A 22,827-nucleotide genomic window follows, 5' to 3' on the forward strand; every position below is an offset into this window, starting at 1 on the left:
TTTGGCAGAGAGAGACACAGCGAGAGAGGGAACACAAGCAGGGGGAGCGGCAGAGGGAGAAGCAGGCTTCCCGTCGAGCAGGGAGCCCGATGCGGGGCTCGATCCCAGGACCCTGGGATCATGACCTGAGCTGAAGGCAGTCGCTTAACCGACTGAGCCACCCAGGCGCCCCTCCCCTTTGCTTTTCAACTCTTGGATTACTCACGTCACCACTTCTATTAAATTCCCTGTTTCAACTGCTTAGAGCAGTTTTAGTTTTCCTGGCTGTGCCCCGACTGGTAAAGACTAGGTACGCCTTTACCATCATTATTATTGTTGGGGCTGTTGGGGTTGCTGTCTCGTATACTTCAGAGGAAACTGTGCAGGAAACTGAGACTCAGGAGGCAAAGTGAATTAACCAGAACAGAAACATTTCGAGTGATCTTCAGCAAAGGACGATGTGGTGGTTGTCCTTGGGAACCCAGAGTCTGAGGTAATGTCAGGATGCACTTCTGTTTTTCATTCTCTTCTTGGCTTCATTCTTTGCTCCATGTGGTTAAAAAAAAAAAAAGAAAGAAACATAGGGCGCCTGGGTGGCTCAGATGGTTAAGCGTCTGCCTTCAGCTCAGGCCATGATCCCAGGGTCCTGGGATCGAGTCCCACATCGGGCTCCCAGCTCAGCGGGGAGCCTGCTTCTCCCTCTGACCCTCTCCCCTCTCATGCTGTTTCTCTCTCGCTCGCTCTCTAAAAAAGAAATAAAATCTTAAAAAAAAAACCATAAAAATAAAAAAATTACCATTTCTTTTCTAGCCAGTCTAAGAGCGTAGACTCACTTCCAAATTCCTGAAGGAAGAGACTCTCACCCAGCACAGACCAGGCGCCCACCCGATTCTAAATTAACCAGCCAGGTTCACTTCATGCAAGATGTCAACCAGGAACCTGCCATTCGCGTGGGCTTGCATGATGGGGTATTTCCCAGAAAGGGGGGCCAGGAGGCTTAAGCTAACAAGTGTCCACTGTAGAGCTCATTTCAGGATTTCAAACAGCTTAATCATCATGGGAATAGCAATGTCCATATTTGGGTGCCAAATAAGGTGCTATAAATACCTTATATCTGGTTTTGTTTGTTTTATTTTAGTCCGTACAACAGCTTTACAGACAGGTTTTATGTGCCTTTTAGAGATGAGGAGAGGCCAAAGGGAAAATTATGCATTTGTATAATACAAAGCTGCCCAGGCCACCCAAAACGTTAAGGGTCTTTGCTTCTGGTGGGAATTAAAATATATCAACTTAGAGGGGCAAAACTGGTTAGCTAATGCTGATCAGAAGTTGTGATTAGTGGCTAAGTATGCCTTTGATTGACAGGAAAAGCAGTGTGGGTACAAATCAAAGTAGTTTAATATTTATATGAGAAATGCATTTTAAAATAAGAGGTCCTTGGTGGCTAAAAATAATAAAATGGCCCTTTGAAGGTTAAAAGGATCGATTTGGTCCAGCCTGCAACCTTGAAAATAAGGAATTTTACTTGAAGTAATAATTTAGGTTCTTTGTGAGAAGTTCCTTCAACTTCTAAGATGATTCAGAATTTGGAATTACTGATTCAGTCTGACTATATCAAGAGTGTTTAAATATACATTTTCCACTCAATTAATAAGTCATGAATTCATTTGATTTGTCATCAGTGCACTCAGGAATCATCAAAGTAGACTTTGAGCTGTGAGCATTTGCTTGTCTCCTGGTGAATCCTGACACGTCTCGTATGTCGTATTTTCCTAAAAATTCTAAAAATGAGATTGCTTACTGTTAGAATTGGCCATTGGATTCTTGTGTTCATAAAGAGAAGTTAAAGAACTTGCTTAAATGATGTAGTTTCCCCTCTTTTCCTCAAAATTTTTTTCTGCATGAGTGTAGAGAGTGGAATCCACGATCTAGAGGACAAACTTGAGCCATGTCACAATCAGCTTTAGATCTTGAGAAAGCACCCGTCCTCAGCGTTTCTGATTCAGAATGTCTGGGGTGGGGCCTGAGACCTTGCATTTCTAACAAGTTCCCAAGTAAGACTGATTTTATCTGTGGCCCACACTTTGAAAACCACTGCTCTAAGCTGAGATTAGGCTTGAATGATTTCAGTCATGCAGCTTTAAGAGGAAGCAATGGGGATGGCAGGTTTAAATAATCAGTCTATTCAGTCAGAAGGTAACTCTTCGTACTCAGAGCTCTATCTGGAATATATGAGTTCCCTTTCATCAAGGGGGAAAGATAATGCACAGAGGAGGGTTTACTATTAGGATAATGAAGCTTAAAACTTGGGGCCCCTTTCAAGGCCCTGGGAGGGGGCTTAGCAATGAGTTCACATGGTTTTTGTAAAATTTGCAAAAGGAAAGTATTTTTGTTTTTTTGTTTTTTTGTTTTTTTTTCTGAAAAGGAGGCCCAGAAATTATCTGAGCTTTAGCTTCCATGAAGCCTGAATCAGCTCTCTGGTAATTAATTAGTATAATTAACTCATTATATATGAAAAGACTATAGTTTGTAAGAAAGAGACATTTTTTGCAGGTCACGCAATCTATAAGTGCCAGAAATGAGGATAAAAGAGGACACCATCTCAGAGGACATGAGCCTCACGTGTGAACTTTGTGTGGCACTGAATTTAATTGAATGAGCTCAGCGGGGCATTTAGCCAGATGAAAATCCAGGTTGATCTTAGCTGGCTCACTAAATGATCAGCTTGCTGTATGTGCTCTATGCTTTATTTATTTCCTGTTTATTTGTTTTATTTTATTTATTTGTGACAAGAGCAGAACATTTGGAGAATGAGATGGGCTCAAGTTCTGGTTTCACCTCTTTTTTTTTTTTTTAAAGATTTTATTTATTTTTTGACAGAGAGAGGGCGAGAGAGGGAACACAAGCAGGGGGAGTGGGAGAGGGAGTTTAAATAAAAACATCATTCATAACTGCTAGGATCTGTTTTATCTTCCTGCTCAGCAGGAGTTCCTAGTGTTGAAGGACAATGGCATTTCGGAGGAATTTTGATACATTATCTAGCATAGCTCTGCTTGTTTTCATAAATAAAACCTTACTGGAACATGACCACAGCCATTCATTTAGATCTTGTCTAGGGCTCCTTTTGCCTAAAAGTGGCAGAGTTGAGTAGTTAAGACACAGACAGAAGGAGCCACAAAACCTAAAATATTTACAGTCTGGACTTTTACAGAAAAATTTTGTGGATCCTTATCTAGCAGAATGGCCCTTTGGTCATGCAATTAATATGAACTATTCGTGCCCTGTTGGTGTAGACTGGCATACCTACTAATTACTAACATTTGTGCAGCACTTTATATCTTTATGTAGGAACAGTTCTGTATCTTCAGATAGGAAAAAATGTCTGTTCATATCCATCATTTCATTATCCTATGAGCTGTATTAAGTTGACAAATTATAACCATTTCCTTTTCATAGACAAAACAGACTCAGAGAGAATGAGCGAATTTATTTATAAGAGGTGAAACCTGGGGGTTCCTGGGTGGCTCAGTCATTAAGCGTCTGCCTTCGGCTCAGGTCATGATCTCAGGGTCTCAGGGTCGTGGGATTGAGCCCCGCATCGGGCTCCCTGCTGAGCAAGGAGCCTGCTTCTCCCTCTCCCTCTGCCACTCCCCACGCTTGTGCTGTCTCTCTCTCTCAAATAAATAAATAAAATTTTTTAAAAAAGGGAAGCGAATCATGAACCATGAATAAAATTCCCATAAGCCTTCACATGTAGGTTTTTGTATGAACTTAAGTTTCCACTTCTTTTGGGTAAATACCTAGGAGTGGGATTGCTGAGTTGTATGGGAATGGCACGTTTAGCTTTATAAGAAACTGCCCAACCACTCTTTGAAGTAACTACCATTTTGCATTCCCAGCATCCTCAGCAGCACTTGGTGCGGTCAAGTTTCTGTGGGGTTTTGTTGCTATTATTTTAGCATTCTAAAATGTGTGACATGATAACTCATTGTACTTTGAAACTGCGTCTCCCTAATGAATAATGATATTGAGCATCTTTCCTGTACTTATGAAAGCCATATATCTCCTTTGGTGACATATCTGTTGAAAATTTTGCCCGTTTAAAAAATGGGGTTGTTTTTCTTATTAGTGGCTTTATTCATAATTGCCCCAAACTGGCCATAACACACATATGCATCGCTAGTAGAGGGATAAACACACTGTGGTACATCCCTGCAACGAAATTCTCAGCAATAAAAAGGATTGAACCCCTGATACACTCAACGATTGTGCTAAGTGAAAGAAGCAAAATCCTAAAGGTATATATGGTGTGATTCCATATATGACATTTGTGAAAAGGCAAAAACGATAGGGACAGACACCAGGGAAAGTACAGTTGATTTCAGGAACTTCTTTTTGCTTTACTCTACCAGTCCCTACCCTCTAACCCCTGCCCCCACTCTCCCAACTGTGGATTTAATATCAATTTAAGCTTGAGTTTCTAATGCAGAAACAGAAACCTGATTTTTTGCTAATTTTAATCGTGGAAATTGCCAGACAGCAGGCATGCCACGTGGCCCTCCGTTTTCATTCCCGAGTGGACATGGAGACAGCCTGGCTCTCTTCATCCTCACATTTTCAGAGTCCCTGCACCTTCCTGCAGTTCTGCCTGCCAGGGGATTGCATAGGGAGATGGTTGAGCAGACGTGTTTTAAGAACTGAGTGCTGAACTGGGATTCTGAATCATAGAGGGTAACGATGTATGCTCACCTCCCACCACCTAGCAGTTGGGAACAGGAAAACTAGCGGGTGAGGTGGGGGGAAGAGGGATAAGTCCAATCTCTTCATAGAACAGTGAATGCCAGGGAAATGCCCACTGTCTTTGGTCTAGTGAGAGGTTGTGTCTGCTGAAAATTGCATGCAGGAAATGAGCTCTACACCCTGACCAGCGCTTGGAAATGTCTTTCCCTTACAAAAAATTTTTGTTGTACGCATCTATTATAAATAGCCTTTTCATTTTATGGGGCAGAACATGAAGTCCTCGGGCTGTCGGACAGGAGAATTTTTTTCTTTTCAAAATTTTTATTAGCGCATACTACAGTCAGACCTGGAGGGTTTTTATTTTTTATTTTTTAAAAGATTTTGTTTATTTATTAGAGCACAAGCTGGAGGAGCGGCAGAGGGAGAGGGAGAAGCAGACTCCCTGCCGAGCAAGGAGCCCGATGCGGGGCTCTGTCCCAGGACCCTGGGATCATGACCTGAGCCGAAGGCAGACACTTAACCGACTGAGCCACCCAGGCACCCCAAACCTGGAGGGTTTTTAGAATAAAGGTCCCATCCTTATGTGAGTGCAAGCAAAGCTTCTTCTATATCTGATGTTTTGTGGAGCGGTGGAGGTTTTCTTTTAAAAAGTCGTGTTAGGTCTTGCTCTAAGAGCAACCATCCGTGGTACACAGTCCTTTAAAATAAGTCGGGAAATATTACTCTCGGTGCACAATTCCATGGCTTTTGTTCAAGTTCATTGTAGGTCTGAGTTTGCCCTTGTGGCCATTGTTTGGGCTAATTTACATCCGAGTTCTTGCCACTCAAAGTGGAGTCTTGGGCTAGAGCATCCACATCAACTGGGAGCTTTTTAGAAATGCAGGTCCCATCCCAAACCTACTGAATCAGAGTTGGCATTTGAACAAATCCCCAGAGGATGCGTTTGCACCCTGAAGTTTGAAGGGCCCTGATCTGGGTCAAGGGCCTTCCCAGACATCCCACCTACTCTATCAATAACCTTTCTGAGATCACATGGGACCCCCAGAAGTGCATCCTTGCTGAATTCTCCTGATGTCCAGGTAAGTGTGAGTGTGGGGGCATGCTGTTTTACTACAATGAAATTAATTTAGTAAGTGCTTCCTGCTGAGCTGGGCACCAAAGATACCAAAATCAAATAAGGCATGGTTGAGTTTCCAGGAGCTCAGTCTAGTCAGGGACACAGAAGAAGGTACAACATTGCATTGTCCATTGTATTTATCTGTGTCATTTGACTGCCTTCATCTATACAGGTCCAGTCCCTTCTCTGGAAACATTTCTGAACGTATAGTCCACTGGCCACCTGCCTCCGAATCCTTCAGGTGCATATATGAAAAGAGCGGGGGAGTCGCCCCAGACCTACTGAATTATACTCTTGGACTGAGCCCTGACATCTTCATTTTAATAATTATTCACATTATAATTTGAGAACCATTGACCTGGGTGTTGCCTGGATATCCTTAATGATTATACAGCGTGATACAAAGGAATGTTTAAATACAACTTCCTATATTTAAGGAATCATTTGGAGTTTTCCTCATCCAAAATTCAGGCAGAGTTTCCAGGGCCCTCCAAGTTCAAAGCTGCTTTTATCTCTGCGTGAGACAATGCAAAGATCTTTGTGGATAGGACTCAAGGATTGTTTGAATTCATATTTATGTATTTTCTAGTGGCATGTTTTCTAGGAGCAAATGAAAATGCTTTGTTCTGTAATGAGTTAACAGCGTGAACATTGTTATGACAATACTGTGACTTTCTTGTTTAATGTTTATACTCATCTAATCAAACAAATTGAAATTGGGTTATGGCTATTGCACATTATAGCAGTTATCCAGTTTAAATGCAGGTCTGAAGGAAATAAGATTGATTTTTCTATGCTACTTGGGGACATCATAGGTTATTAGTGTGCTGGTTGAATTTTCAATTAGGTTTGTGTGGAGGAGAGAAAGATTAGTGGTTGTGTTTTTTATTTTATTTTCTTAATGTATTATGTAAAACTGTAATATTTCATTCTAATTAGGGAGTCAGATGACTTTTGAAAGTTTGGCAATATGGGCGCCTGGGTGGCTCAGTTGGTTAAGCGACTGCCTTGGGCTCAGGTCACGATCCTGGAGTCCCGGGATCGAGTCCCGCATCGGGCTCCCTGCTCATCAGGGAGTCTGCTTCTCCCTCTGACCCTCCCCCGCCTCATGATCTCTCTCTCTTTCAAATAAATAAATAAAATCTTAAAAAAAATAAATAAAAAAAAGAAAGTTTGGCAATCTGCTTCCACACTTTTATTAAAGCATGTCAGGTTTTTAAAGTGGATAATAATTTCGAGGAACATTTTTATTTTTGAAAAGAAAATGATCGAGTTGTACACCATTAAAATAGTTACTACGGTAACAGCTACCTTATTTTTCAGGGAATCAACTGTAATATGTACCAAAATTTCATAGATGGCTGAACCTATCTTTCTATTTTTTTTTTAAGATTTTATTTATTTTATTTTGAGAGAAAGAGAGGGAACATGAGCAGGGGGAAGGGACTGAGGGAGAGGGAAGCAGACTCCCCTGCTGAACAGGGAGCCTGACACAGGGACGCAAGGATGCAGGGCTCCATCCCAAGACCTGTAGATCATGACCTGAGCTGGAGGCAGATACTTAACTGACTGAGCTACCTAGGTGCCCCTGAACATGTCTTTCTATAAACCAAACCTTTTTTTTTTTAATTGCCTTCATTCTACAAATGCATTTCGTGTACTTGCTGTGTGTAAGCACCATGCCTTACACTATGCATTCAGAGTTTATCTAACATCGGTTGTTCACAAAAATGTTTCGGTGCCACTGACTGCTGGGAAAGCAGAGCAAAAGGCCAGAGAACACAATGGCAAGAAAGAACGGCAAGCCCTGGCGAGTAGGAAAAGGCTTCATGGAAGAGGTGACTTTAGATCTGGGCCTTGACTCAGAAGTAGGAGTTGGCGAAATGAAAAGGTATTCTTTAAGTTGAAAAGGCATTGCATGTTCATTACATGCTCATTTTTAAAGTACCTATAGAAAAAATATTAATTTATTACATTTGATGTTTATTCAATGTATCAAGCACTAACTGTGTGTCAGGAAGTGTGAGTGATGCTGAAAATACAATGGGGAAAGTCCACAAGAGCAGTCTTTGGTTCACTAATTCACTGGAAAACCAGAACCCACTACAAGCTATTATACTTGCGGTTAGGGTTTATCACAGCTAAAAGATACAGATGAAAATCAGCCAAGAGAAGAGGTACCTAGGGCAAAGTCCAGGAAATTTCCAAACATGGAGCTTCAGTTGTCCTCTCCCTCTGGAGTCATGGACAGCATAACTTTTCCAGGATTGATGTGTGACGATATGCACAGAGTACTGCCAACCAGGGAGGTTCACCTGAGCCTTGGAGTCCAGTATTTTTATTGGGGCTCCATCACACAGGCATGGTTGATGACCCATGTGGTTGACCTCAGTCTCTAGCCCCTCCAGAGGTGGAACTGATGCCAAATAACCCAAAGCCCCTACCCTAAATCACATCGTTAGGCTATCTAGTGTGACCCAAGACCTGCAGGCAAACAGAAACACTAGTGGTAGGTATGACATTCCATGGTCTTCGAGATTACTGCCAGTAGCCAAGGGGGAAAGGCCAGACCTCTGTTTGGCCAAGGTTGAATTCTTTACTGTACAGGAACAAAGCCAAGTGTATAAAACTCAACATAAAATGAATGAGAAGAGGACTATAAAGAAAAGACCCCAGGATACTGGGGAATGGAAGGGGTAGGGGTGTAGAACTGCCAGGTAGGAAGATTTTTCTCAAGTGAGTGGACTGAGATTCGAAGGATGAATGGGATTATCCAGGTGAGCGGTGCAGTGAAGAGCATTTCAGAAGAAGGAAACATGGTGCCAAGGCTGAGGTGGGAAGTAGCCGGGCATGTTCCAGAAACTGGAAGATGAGGCTGGTGCAAGAGAGGAGAGGGAATGTGATTAGGAGTAAGGAGCAGATCCCAGGTGGCCTCAGAGACCCTGGAAATGATTATGGACCATATCTCCAGTTAACGGGAAGCCACTGTAGGGTTTTAGAGGCTGAGCATGGATGCTCAGGTTGGTGATTTGTGATGCATGGGTGGTCGCGGTGAGAAAAGCCAGTCGGGGATGAGAGCGGAGCCAGGGAGATGGTTGGAAGACTGCTTCAGCCATCATCTCATCTAGATGAGAGAAGACGGTGGCGGGATCGAGGGTGGAGGCAGTGGAGTTGGAGAGAACAGTGGCAGGTAGAGTTGGCGGGACTTGTCAAGCATGACGTCCCTGCCAGCAAAGGCTGAGCTGTCACACGGTGTCGTCACCTCTGGGTGTCTGTCCGCTCTGTCTGATTTGTCCCTTCCATCCTGCTGTAGGCAAGTAACCAGACTCACTAGAATTAGTGGAAGGAAGGAAGGGCAGCCGCCGAAGGGGTGACAGGTGGGATTCTGTGAAATCAGTTCACGCCTCCAGATTTGGTGATGCCTCTTTTGACTGCTGAACCGCAAGCCCCCAACTCACCCCCACTTCCAGTTTAGGCTGCGTTCCAAACAGTGCTGGTTGCCAGAGCAGTTAATTAATAGCTGAGGTATTACTGGTCATAGATCCCGTTATACCCTAAGTTAACACGTGTCCTCCCTTGAAAAACAGCTGATCGCCAGAAAAGCCTAATACAGAGCTGTCAGCAGAGAACCCGACCTTTAGGAAGAGCTGAATAAATATTGAACAAACAAGTATATGTTTAATCTGCTTTTAAAACATGAGCATTAAAAGAGTTTCCAGTATACATGTGGTATGTTTTACTAAACTCAGACAAGGGGGCGCCTGGGTGGCTTAGTCAGTTAAGAGTCTGCCTTTGGCTCAGGTCATGATCCCAGGGTCCTGGGATCAAGCCCCGCATCAGGCTCCCTGCTCAGTGGGAAGTCTACTTCTCCCTCTGCTTCTGCTCTTCCCCCCTGCTCATGCTTGCACTCTCTCTCTCTCCCCTCTCTCTCACGCTGTCTCCCTCTCGCAAATAAATAAATACAATCTTAAAAAAAAAAAAAAAAAACTCAGACGAGACCTCCTAGTTGCATATACTCCCTTGATTTTCTGTGCGTATTTCATAAATTCTGTGCATGGTACTTTGAGGATAGCAGAAAACACGAGGATGTCCCCTGCCTGTTTCACTTGTTTAATTGTCCAAACATCTTGCTCAGAAACAATTAGTAGAGGAAGTACTTTCAGTGCACCCAGAATAAAGACAGTAGACCTTGGATTTTCCTTTCAAATTCTATTCTAGTCAGTGACTGGCCAGCACTCATTGAAAATGCTGTCCCTTAGCCAGCTGGACACTTTCCTGTTCCTGTGTACGGGGTTTTCTCAACTAGAGATGACAGTGTTGGGACGCCAGTGTCATCTTGGTTCCAAGTCAGCATTAAACAAAAGGTGCCTTAAGAGAGGCGAGGATTGGAAAATTGGAAAATTGGAAAAGGTGTGTAGGGGTGAACTACTTGTGTGGGCTGTTAAGTGTTTCGTGTAAATCGGCAGGGAATCTGCGAAAAATACCTTTCAGCTCCGTTCAAAACTTGCTGCCTGATTTATCAAACCACAGTTTGCCCCGGCTTTGTCTTGACATTGGAAAGGCTTTCTGGCTCCCACCCCGGCCACTTGCTGCGCCGCCGCACCCCCAGCACGGATCAAGCTGGGTCTGTTCGGAACCAGAAACCCAAGCCCAGGGCGTCAACTTCCTAAAGCGGTTCCGCGGGATTAGAATGAACTTTCCAAGTCCTGAGAGTCCCAAATGGGAGATGTTCGGCCTAGAATTTGGGGTTTGTCGGGGAGGAGGGGAGTCCACCCGGCTCTTTGCCCGCCTTGGGCCGGCCTCTGGCGGCTGGGAGCACCGGGCGGGGGCACCTGAGGGGCACACCTGGCGAGGGGGCGGGGCGGGCGGGGCGGCTCCTCCCCAGCAGCCAATGGGCGGCGGCGGCGGCGGCGGGGGGCGGGGCGGGGGGCGGGGCGGGGGGCGGAGAGCGCCGGCGGGCCCCGCGCGGACGCCGGGAGGCGCGGACGCCGCTCGCTTCAACTTGAGACGCGAGGAACGCGTGGCTGCTGGTGCGAGCGAGCGGCCGCGGCGGGCTGGCTGGTCTGGTCACCGCTGTCCTCGTCCCAGCGCCGAGGCCGCCCGGGAGGCCAAGGTGAGAGACGTGGGAGGGGCGGCGGGCCTTTGTCTGCAGGTGCGTGCGGAGGTGACAGACGAGCGGGGTCCGAGCCCGAGCTGGCTCGCGGGGACAGCGAGGCGGGCCCGGGAGACCCGCGGGACAAAGACTGCGCCCTCCCTTCCCCCCGAGCCGGCGCTTAGCGAAGTGCGGGTCGTGGGCGGCGGGAAGGGCTGAGGAGGGGAGAAGGGTGAAGACTGGAGCGATTGGAGCGGTGGGGATCCCAGTTGACCAGCGCAGCAGGAAGCTGCTCAGCGGTGGGTTGTTCGGATGCTGTGCACTGGGCATTTCTCTTGCGGCCAGTGTTATGATGAGTAAATGAGTGCTTTCATCTCACATGCCCTCTGGTGAGTCCACAGTTACGGCTTCTTGTCTCGTAGGAGTGAAAAACAATTGCAGGATCTTGGTAATCCGATTTTGGGGTTAAAAGCAATGTTCTTTGGTGTAGAAAGACGGTTCGTTTACAAATAATGGTAGCCATATGATTTAGAATATCTGTGTGACTTCCGTGTGAGAAAATGTTTCAGAGTCCCAAAATGTAGAAAATCAGCCAACCTGTCACCTCCTTGCTCTTGGCAATCAAAAAGGAGTTTTTAAAAAAAGAAAAACAGAAAGGAAATACTGCATACAACATTCGATTGGCTTCTCGGGAGTCTGTGCCTTCTCTCTCCATTATCTGTTTCCCTGTACCAGTATTGTATCCAGGCACGTCTATTGATTCCCTAATTAAAGTGTGGCTGTGAATCTTCATTACTGCCGTGGGTAGGAGAAGGCGGAGGAGCAGGCTATCCCATTAGTCTTCTTCTTTCGTTTTATAACCGCAGCCGCAGCCTGGCTTTCACTTGAATCCTGAATGGTGGGTTGTGTGTGCTTTCCTCGTATTGTTGTTTTCGTTTCCTTAGACCATTGGGCAGTTTCTCCTCCAGCCTTACTCTGACACAAAAGCAGTTTGCAAGTTTTCTCCCTAAAGTTCAGATCTTTGCCACCGCCTGGAGGTTGGTGCTGCTTTGTGAAAGGAATTATTTGGTGCCCTGAAGCCTTTCCCAGGGACTTAGAATAATGTATTGTGAGGAAAATAGCCTTAAATCCGTATTTTGTCCATCATTTTGTAAAAGTTATTGGTGGCTGTGTTGTCCAGAATGAAATGTGAGTAAAGAGCTGAATGGGAGAAAAACTTCCCACCAAGCATCAGCCGTTATCATAGAAGAAGGTGTGGTGGTTCTTGGCTCAGCAGGGAGTGAGGCTCAGAGTGAAGGCATGGGCTCTGTGCTGGGTGGGTCAGGAACCCCACCTTTCTGACACTTGGTGCGTTAATGAGTCCCTCTATCATTGTAGCAAGTCCTAGCTTTTGAGCGATGGGGATGATTTATTTAGTAAGTATTTATTGAACGCTTGCTACACGCAGGGCCTTGCACTAGTGATTAAAATGGCAAATGCAACAAGTACCCACTTGCTTTCTTGGAGCTCACATAATGCTGTCAGAGGATCCATTTCAGATCCTTTGACCTGGCGCACACCTGAGAAATAGTACGGACAACACTGAGGTGAGGCAAGAGGGTGGTGGTGCTGGCTACTTGCCTTGGAGGTCCGCTGAGCCCAAGGCTGCAGGTGCACACGGGTGGGGCCAAGGTCACCTCCTGTCCGATGGTGGAGGTAGTAATCAGACCGTTGGGTCAGTCTTTTTGCACCTGCATCCCTCGATCCTGGATACCTCTCAGAGGAGTCTGGGACTGCATGGAGGGCCAGAAGTTGAGTTCTAAAAGGGTTTGAACAGGGGCTTTATTTATTTGGATGTGGTCATTCCAGTCTGTTTCAAAAACTGTCAGTCACCCAGTCTCCTGGTCTCACCTCAACAACCCCCCAGGGAAATGAATTCCATTCTCTACCACTGACTGAGCAAAGCTTTCCATCTGTCCACAGTCTCCCAAGTGTGAAGAGGTGACTCCTAGATTTAAAGTCCTGGGGCACAGTTGAAAAACCCCGATTTACTCTCTCTGTACTTTTCATGGGGTGGTGGGTTTGTGTGTGTGTGTTTGGTTTGCTTTGCTTTGCTTTTTCTTTCTTTCTTTTTTTTTTTAGAGTGTATTGATGATATGTAACTTCTTACTCATCTGGGTTTCCAGACTTTTCCACAAATCCCTTAGGGTTACATGAAAACATACTAAATAGTAGTGTAACTTATTTTTTTCTAAGTGCTTATTTTAAACACAGACTATAACATTTTTGAGAAATTCTTAGACCTTTGGGTTCTTCTGGTCCTAATATAGTACCTGGCATAGGATGTTCTCCATAAATAATTGAATTGTTGAATGGGCAGATGAATTTATATAGATGAAAATACTTTGCTTTCTGTTTGGAGGGTTTAACTTTGACCATCCCATGTACTTGATATTTGTTATAATCTGTAGATTATCTTGCTGTTCAGCACATACAGAACATGTGTGTGTCAGGCATCTTGTGAGGTACAGGATGGAATGAGACAGACAAGGTGCAAAGAGACAGGACATGAGCCAGAAGAACAATTTAGGGAGCATGATGATATAGATTATAAGTGCCATGAAGATGGTCAGTGATGCGGAGAATGCAGCAGAGTAGTTCAGTGGGGAAAGGGGCCACCAAGAGGCAGTCCATCCTAGGAGGTGACATTTGAGCTGAACCAGAGTCCTGAGAAGAAGCCAGGCACATGGGGAGCAAGTAGGAAGCTCTGAGGCAGAGGAGCATGCAGCACGTTCAAGGATCGGAGAGGAGGCGAGCAAGGTTGGAGCCAGGAGCAAGGGGGCCAGTGGTATGCACTGCGGTGGAGGAGGCAGGTGGGGACAAGATTCTGTGGGGCTTTTTGGCTGTGGGTGAAGGTTTGGGTTTTCTTTCTAATGCCATGAGAAGCCTTTGAAGGGTGGTAACCAGGGGAATGCCATGATCTAGTTTATTTCATAAAAAAAAGGTCTCAGTGAATGCTGTGAGGGGAATGGATGTCAGGAGCAGAAGTGGAAGCCGGGGGACCCGCTAGCAAGTCCTAGTCCAGGAAAGATCAAAGCTGTGGCAGAGGGAATGAAGGGAAGTGGGTTGTGGAGATTGAATGGGCAAGACTGACTACAGTAGATGGGGGGGAGGGTCAGTATTCTAGGACCACCCTTAGATGTTTCAATTCATTGTTTATTTCTGTTTGAACAGATGAAAAGAAATAATACCTATTTAAGGACAAAGTTATTAAGCAATGGAGCAACTCAGTTTCAATTTATGTTGTAGCAAGACCTCGACTTAATTTTGTTTCATTCTCTATTGTGGGTGAGCAGACCTGTCCCGGGGAGTGCCGTGCATATGGCCATCTTTCCAGGACATTTTCACCCTTCATTGCCCTGCCTAGCCTTCTCAACTGGTAGCAGACCTTTGAGCATTTTCTTTGTTCTGTCATAAAAATAAAGGATCCACGTAAGAAAGAAGACAGGTTTAAGCTTTAATCCATATAGAATTACTCTACCTTTGCTCCCGTTTTATAAGAAACCATTGATAATTGCATTTGACGTTATTTATTTCACGTGGGACATTCTTCAGAGTCCCAACAACTGATATATTGTCGCAAACAAAATTTGTTCCCTATGTATCTAAAATCAGAGTAAAATTCCTTGGTAACCTTGTGGGCAAATCACTGAGCATTCTGTGAGCTAGAGAAGCTATTTCCTTGTACCTGTGAAGTATAGAAATGAAGTCTCTGGTTTCTGATGGGATTTTTTTTTTTGTACCCTCCCACCTTCAGGTGTATGAACTTGAAAGCTTACAATGTCTTTGCCAGTTAACTTTGGTTTTGAAACCAACTTTGTTTTGGTCTTGCCCAAAAAAATACTGCCGCAGAAGATATTCCTTCCGTAGTTAGAATTTTAGGCTTGAGGAAGGACAGAAGTGATGGGGGCTGCCAGCCTTCTGACCTGGGTTCCTGGACTAGTTACCCTGGAATGTGGAAGCTTGTCTGGGGATGAATAAATTATGACAGTTGAAATAATTATGATTGAGGAAAAGCCACTGCAGAGAGCACGGTTAACAATCAGGGCTGGTTTGGCCTGATTCTGTCATGTCAAAGCATGCATCTGTTTGCCAGGTTACATGAAAATGCTGTTTGCAAGAAGTCTAGTGTGATCTCCGGCCCCTTACCACCACCACCCCCAACCCCCGGCCCAAGAAAAACATTCGTAGCCTACATGCGACCTTTTTGAAATAAAATGGTTGAGGCAGAGCTCCATATTGACTCCGACTCTCATGTCAGACGTACGTGTAAGATTTCAGTCGAGCAAAAGGTGTTTTTGGTTCTGAAGAAGCTACAAATTGGCAGCACTCTTATTCCTGCATCTGGATAAAATCGTTTCTAGCTGGCTTTGGCGTCTGTCACCCGTCACAAGGATTATTCCAGCAGCTCAGGCTGCCATACAGGCTTAGCGTGCACTCGGTTTAAGGCTCTGCTCTTACCATCTTGCAGTTCTTCATTTCTTCACACGGAGCCCCCCATTTTCATTTTGTACTGAGTGTCACCAATTATTTAGCTGCGACGAATCTCAGTGTTTGTCTACATTGTATGTTGCACCCCTGAATCAGGGCATCATCTAAGCAGGGTTTTGGCCCTTTTTCTGGAAAAGGCCTGATATTAAATACTCGGGGCTCTGTGGGCCATATCATCTTTGTCGCAGCTACTGTTCTGCAAGCTCTGTTCTCCAAGCACAAGAGTAGCCATAGACGGTAGGAAACGAATGGGTGTGGCTGTGTTCAGTGACACTTTATAAAACCAGACGGGGGCAGATGGTCTGTGGCCCCGGGGCCATGGTTTTTCACCCTGATTTAAAGCACCCGAGTGGAACCCACAGCGGCAGCTAAAAGAGGGACCTTGTCCTTCAAAAGGAGGAAGGTTCAGTCACTTTGGGCCAGCTGTGCAATATTCTGAAAACCAGTCTCCAAACCGGATTCCTGGAGGAGGTCAGGCTATTTGGGGTACTTCTGTGACAAACCATTATTCAAACATCCCAGGCCCACCCTTAAGCTTCTTCAAGGTGTTATTATTCCATTTGTCAATTATGAACACATACGGACAATAAAAGGAAGGTAAATTCAGACAGTAAAAACAGGATGCTACCGTAATGGGATTGTGGTTTCTGTTTTTTAAAGATTTCTTGTATTTGTTGGAAAAGAAAAAAAGAGGCTGTCACAAAGAGACTAGCTGCATAGGAAAAGTAACCTTACTGAACAGGAAGGATGGGTATTCTTTCAAATTGTATTATAAAGTTGACTCCTGCTAAGATAGCCCAGTCCCTCTGGAATGTTCTGTGGTGCTTCATGGTGCAGCCGTTCGTACTTCCTCTGCTTCGGTGGATATGGAAATGTGTTGTCCGGGGTCTTTTCCCTAAATGATAAGCAAACCTTTATTTCTTTTAGAGTACAAATATAAAGAAAATTATCTGGGGAGTTGGTAAGTCTTGATAGAAATCAGTGTACAGTGGAAATTTATATATTGATTTCTTCAGGGGCAGAGGAGCTGTTTTTCATTTAGACAAATGTTCTGAAGAAGGAATCCAGTTAGGGACTCTGGAAACATTATTGTTGTTTCTGCTGGAGATGATCAACGTATAGATTTGCCTCACTTCGAATAGAGTCACAAGAGATTGATTATCTTTTCAGAACTCTCCTCCTGCCCATTCACATGAAATAGTTTCAGATGACATGAAAACGGAATGTGAGCTCAAGTCATTTTCAAAGTGCCATGTGTGGTAAACAACAGCAGGAGAAAATGAAATCCAGCCAACTCCCTATTATGCCCAGCATCATTGCCTTAGGTTCTTACCAACATGATCAGGAGTAAGGGGGCGGGGGGAAGTTCTTTGTTTACTCTATTTAGTTATTCTTTCATTCATTCAAAAATATGTATTGATCACGTGGCACTATGCCAGGCAGCGGTGAGCAAATACTTAGGGTAGTGAGTCAACACAGCAGGAAAAGTTCCGGCTCCCACAGATTTCCCCTTTTCTGTGGGGTAGAAGGAAGAGCAATAAAAAAGCAGAGTAGTTTTAGATGGCTGCAGGGGTTGGCAATGACTGGGTCGCCCAGAGGGGTTTTCTGGAGGTGATGACAGTAAGGAGGAATCCTCCCTAGGAGACTTGGGCGCAGACGGGATCCAGGCAGTGGGAAGAGTGAGCACAGGAGTTCCAAGGTAGAAACAGGCATGTGTGTTTTGAGCACAGAAGGATGGGAGTGTGGCTGGAGCCCAGCAGGCTGTGGGTGAGGCAGGAAGTGGGGTCAGAGAGAGACGGACGGGGAGTTTGGGAGGGGATCATAAGCAGGGCAGCAACAGGATAACTGGCTGCTCAGTAAAGGATGAAACCCTCAGCCTTTGCCTGGGAAGGTTATTTCGACCGAACAGAGCACTTACTTTTTGTCACCGGGTCCAACAGTGGTGGAACCAAAAATCCAATAGGATGGAGATAGGAGTAGAGAGCTGAGACCACCTGTCTTCATCGAGGGGTAGGTCCTGAGGAGAGTGCATTAATTGGGAGAGAGGCGGGCTCGGTCAGGAGCCAGGTGCTCTAGAACCAAGAGCCATGGGGAAGAGACGGGCAAGCGGACCCGCTGGTTCCATCTGGAGATCCACCACTTTCTTTTGGTGGGGGTGTTGAGCAAGTTAAATTCCTTGCCATCTTGGATTCCCTGTTTGTAAAATGAGTCGTTGATGCTCCCCTGCAGGGTTATCGGGTGGCTTGGCGATAACGTATACCAAGAACAGAGCCTGGGTGGGCAGCAGATTCAATAAAACGGGCACCATTGTGGTGCTTTTGTTATTAATCAGTCATGCTTAGTGTTGATGTCTGTTTTTGTGGAAGTATTACCGAGTGTACAGAATATCAGGAATACTTGTCTCCAGATGGAAGTTTCCAAAATTCAAATGATCAAATGTCTTGGCTCTTTGTTTTGGCTACACCAGCACTCTGTCTCCACAAAGAAACAGGGATTGGCTACATAGTGATAGCCCTAAATCCTCTTGAAAATTTAGAAACAGATTTAAGAATGTGCCTTCCCCGAAAGAGGCCCTCCGCATGGCCTGGTGTGTGGAACGGAAGAAAATTCACCCACAGACTCACCATGGTTTTAACTGGGACTCTTGCCTATATCCTGCTGGTACTTTATGTCCCAGTGGCACTTCTTGCATGGAAACCACTTTTCCAGCGTAGACCTGTCTTCTTCCCGCTTCTTTGTCAAAGTCAGAGAGGAGCCTTCTGGGTCTCAAGTAGTTTTTTGTTTTTCCACCCTTACTTTCAGGAAGGAAGTCAGCCCATGGTTTCACAATTCAGGTATAATTTATGTAATTTTGTCCTTTGATTATGCCCTAAACTTTATACCTTGAAACCATAACGTGGCATGAGTTCTTTCCCACTTGAGACCTCAATATAAGTTGTATGTGTATTCTCTTTTCACAGATATTCAGAGAAGCAAGTCTGTTTTGTTGTTGTTGTTGTTGTTTTACTGTAATACAGCCCAGATGAAAGCAGACACTTGTGAATTCTTGCTCTCTTCAAACATGGACTTAAAAAAAAACCAAAAAACTCATTTCCTGGTTCCTCTCAAATATCCCTTTTCCCCTCATTAGTAAGCTGACTGGTAACTATTGTGTCTTCTTTCCAGCGGCATGAGAAAGTCCTTTGTTTAGAGGAATGTGCCTTGAATTTCAATAACCTTACACCGCTTTAGATCCTCATCTTCACACTTACTCCTGTTGGAGCTCTGACTCCCTGCATCTGCAGGTTAACAGGCTGTGTGATGCTGGGAGGCAAGAGCAAGGAGGTGGGAAGGGAAGTAGCTTGCAAAGTAAGGCACGCTCATCAAAGACAGGTGCTTCTGTCACCCTTTGGTCCTGAGAAGGACAGAACCTTTTCCTGAGCTGAATTCTCTGAAACTCCAGACACCAGATGGTAAATCTGCATAAATCCAGAATTCACTTCAGTTCAGAGATCTTTAACTGCAGGATATGGATTTGAAGGGGGTCTGTGAATGAGTTCCAGGCATTATTGAACTTTCTCCCCATCCTGCTAAGGTTGTGCATAAAACTGTGGGTTCTTGCACATTTCTTTCTGGGGTATTTTCATCAGATTCCAAAAGGTTCCGTGATCCAAAACAGGTTAGGAAACTTCCTCGTGGCAGACCTCTCTGTCACTCAAAACTGGTTGGCATACCGCTCAGCACGCACATCGAGCCCACGTTGTGTGCCATCACACTGTGAGCCTTATGGATTAATGGGTGTAATCCCCGTGGCACTCTTAGGGGATGAGTGCCGCTCTTGTTCCCATTTTACAGATGAATAAACTGAAGAACAAAGAGGCTAAGGGCCTTGACCCAGGGCAAACAACTAAGAAATGTCAGGGAGAAGAAACAAAAAAAACCTTGAAGCTAAGGGGAAAAAATAGACCTCGAGGTTCGGGAGTGGGTGTGAGAGTTTTCATGACATAAAGTTTTATAGCTTTTGCTTCATTGTCGTGTGGAGAACGCTCGTCTGTGCTGGTGCTCCAGAGTCTCAAAAGATCCCCAGTGATGAAAGATGCATCAAAAAGGAGCATGAAACGGAGTTCTGCAAAAACGGAGCGAGAAGCACACTGGCAAGTCTTGGCTCTACGTGCTCAGTTTGTGAAAAGTAGAAGGTCGTGCATTGCATATGAAGTAGGTGGCCGTGCAGGGGGAAGAGGGGACGCATCCTCCTCCAAAAAGCTGGAGCAGACATTGTCATTCTGGCGTGCTGTTTATTTTGAGGAATTTCCTATTCATTTGGATGCCCACTTACACATGCCAAGTAGTTCTGTTATTTCAGGCTTCTTTTAATGAAAACATTGCCAATTACTCCCACGTTCATTTTCCCAAGAAATAGCCGCCGAGAGCATACTGATCAGGCAGCCCTTGGGCGTGTGGCTGGTGTGGAATTAATCCTGGAGTTTAATTCCTCCCACCGCGTTTACAAAGAGAGAAGAGCAAGCTTGCGCCTGGCGCTGCATTTACCCTTCTTCACTCTCGGAAGGGTGCGCCTCCTGCAGAAGCCTGGCCTTGGGCTGATGGTTTCTTCCCGGCAAATTTATAAGGTGTTAAATCAGTGAAGTAGCTGCCACTTTGACTCTTCGGCATTTTTTGAAAGACATCTCAAAGATCGCTCTGAAGTCCCTATTTATGGCTGGCTTTTACTTCCACACTCGAATCAAGCAGTGTCTATTAACCCCGAAAGAATGAACCTTGTTAAAAGTTTGCAGTATCATTTTTCCAAGTTCTGCCTTCAGGGAAAAACACCGTGGCTACATATCGAGGCTGTTTCCTTAAGTGGATCGCTAGTAATGGATCTGATTTAAAATATCCAAGGCTTCAATAATAATTATACTCAAAAGAAGAAACTGTATTCTCAGGTCTCTAGATTAAAGGTTATCAGGCAAAGTTTTTGCCATACAGTAGGCAGAGGCTTTTTATTAAGAGTAAAAAATTAAAAGCATCTGGTATAAATGGAAAGCTAGCCAAAGAAAAGCTACCAGCTCATTCTTTTTTGTTGTAAGTCAAAGGGTTTTAACAAATCCTCTGCTGATAAAAATCTGAGCACTAGATGATTCCTAAACCATCTGATCTAAAATGAGAAACCAAGACTCAGAGAGGTTAAGAGGCTTATTTATCTCGCATTCATTCAACATGGGACTAGGATGCAGGTCTTTGGATCCTTTGGTGATGATCTGAAATTGCATCCATAGACTAACTTTGACAGAGAGACGTGAGCAGGAGGTGACTTCCCCTCATCCTATGGTAAACGGTGCCCAACACATCTGAGGAGAGGGCCACAGTATTCCCCCCCACACCTCCCGTCCTGCGGAGACATTTCTCTTCCAGTGCCACCCAGCAGGATGCAGCTGAGACCTGAGACCATCAGCTGACTTAGCGATGCTTACTGAAACCAGGTGGTTTATCTCACCATGTTATGTGCCAGGTGTCCGTACCCTTTTTCGCTGACAAGGAAGCAGGTTTGAAGGGACATACCACGTAACACAGTGTGCCTGGCACATAGAGGGGGCCCGGGGAAAAGAGAGGGTAAGGACTGCACCCCAGGGAACGTGGCTCCCAACGGGCTTGGAACACGGCTCTGTCTACATGCTCCCCCTAGCGGACCTCTTTCGGGAATTGTCATCCTCCTTCTCCCCCTACAGTAGTAGTTTAACAGCCCAAGGAAAGGGAGGGAGGTGCCCCCCTGCATCTGAAGCCCCAGGTTCTTGGCCAAGTCTTTTGCCCCTACCCTGAACACCCATGCATTATAACCAGCTGGGTCATTCAGGAGGCAGACTGTGAGGTGATCCTGCTGGACTGCAAAGGACTATGGGGTACCCATCGTGGGTGCATCGTAAGAAGACCAGGAGTGGAGAGTCGTGCAGACCTACAGTCAAACCCTGACCTCACCGTGTACTAGCTGTGTGACCTTCGTGAAGTTCTTCAACCTCTCTCAGCTTGGTTTCTTCTTAATCAGTGAGAACAGTAGAACTTACCCAGTTGGGTTGCTGTTTGGGCAACACGGAGCCAGAGCTCAGGAAGGGGTGGTTTCTTGGGAGTATGACTGTGGTGGTCGTGTGTGGCCGCGAGCTGTCGCCTGCGCTGGGGTGTGCTCAGCAGAGTGTGTCCCTGAAACGGCGAGGTAGATGTTTGCGTAGCTGTAGTACGAAGTCACACGTGCTTGCTGTATAATATTCAAACAAACGTATTAAATAAATCCTCCATGAGCCCCTCCTCCAGATGACAGCTGCCAATTTGGATGTTATGTTGTTCCAGATTTTTTACTATGCGGATATTAAAATCCCCAAACTTTTGTTTGTCACGAGTCCATATATCTGCGATCTGGGTTGTTGGCTTGTTTGGTCCTCCCCCCCCCTTAATAATAGCTTGCGGTCATTGTCCTGTATCAGGCCGTCCAGCTCTGCCTTCCTGCTGTAGGACTCGGCTTGCTGTCTCACCCCGTGATTAGCTCCCCTCTCCGCAGGGCCCTGCTGGCTGCTGTGGGACCCCGACCGCAGGGCGCAGGCAAGAGCAGGTTTCGGTGAAGGTTGGGTTTCTTCCTTTCCTTCTCATGATCCGGTGCTCCCTGCCTCTGCAGTCCCCTTGCTGTATGTTCACCTGCATGCATGTGACCAACCCGGGTGCTCGGTGATCCTCGGGCCCTTTCACACTGGCTGTGACAAGACCAGAAGGGAATGGGGAGCACTCCGGGTCAGGAGGTTAAGTGACTTCGTCGGGGTCACCCTGGCGCCTCAGGGCAGCTCTGGGAGAGAAACTCGAAGCATTCGGCCCCCAAACCCCAAATGGCTCTGTGCCCCTCTCCCCTTCCACTCCTCTCTTCCCTGGCACATCTGATCCCTCACCCTACTGGCCCTCCCACGTCCCACCTCTGCCCTTGACTTCTGCTGCCCCTGCTCTGCCGCCTCCTCATGATGCATTTGAGGGAAAATACCAAGGTGCTAATGTTGTGACTCAATTAATAGAATATCAGAAGTTAGGAAAAACAGGTAAGGCTGTTTCCACGTCATTGTTTCTGTACATTTTTTTTTTACTGGGAGCAGGTGGAGCTGGAAGATGAAGACACGGGCTTTGCCAGTGTTTACTGCAAACAGTTTCCTGCATTTGCCTGTGGTATTTTAAGCTTGATTACCTCCCCCGGTTGATATGTTGCCTCTAAACTCAGCTGGCATCTCTTGGCTTCATCGTAACGTGGCTCAAAATACACGCTTCTGTGTGACAGAGCTCAGCTAAAATAAGCCCCGAAAGGCTATTCGTTGCAGCCGAGTTGGGGAATAAGATGAGATGTCAGTGCTCAGAGTCGCTGTTA

The 22,827-nt window shown here is 45.6% G+C and overlaps 1 protein-coding gene across 16 annotated transcripts in view; it reads left to right on the forward strand.

Annotated features, from left to right (window-relative positions):
• APBB2 (amyloid beta precursor protein binding family B member 2) overlaps positions 1–22,827 on the forward strand; it is a 363,075-nt gene that overhangs the window by 315,887 nt on the left and 24,361 nt on the right. The gene's annotated exons all lie outside the window — the stretch shown is intronic.

This window comes from Mirounga leonina, unplaced genomic scaffold (assembly GCF_011800145.1).
Source record: "Mirounga leonina isolate KUSES-001 unplaced genomic scaffold, KU_Mleo_1.0 Mir_129, whole genome shotgun sequence".
In the NCBI taxonomy this organism is placed as follows: Eukaryota; Metazoa; Chordata; class Mammalia; order Carnivora; family Phocidae; genus Mirounga; species Mirounga leonina.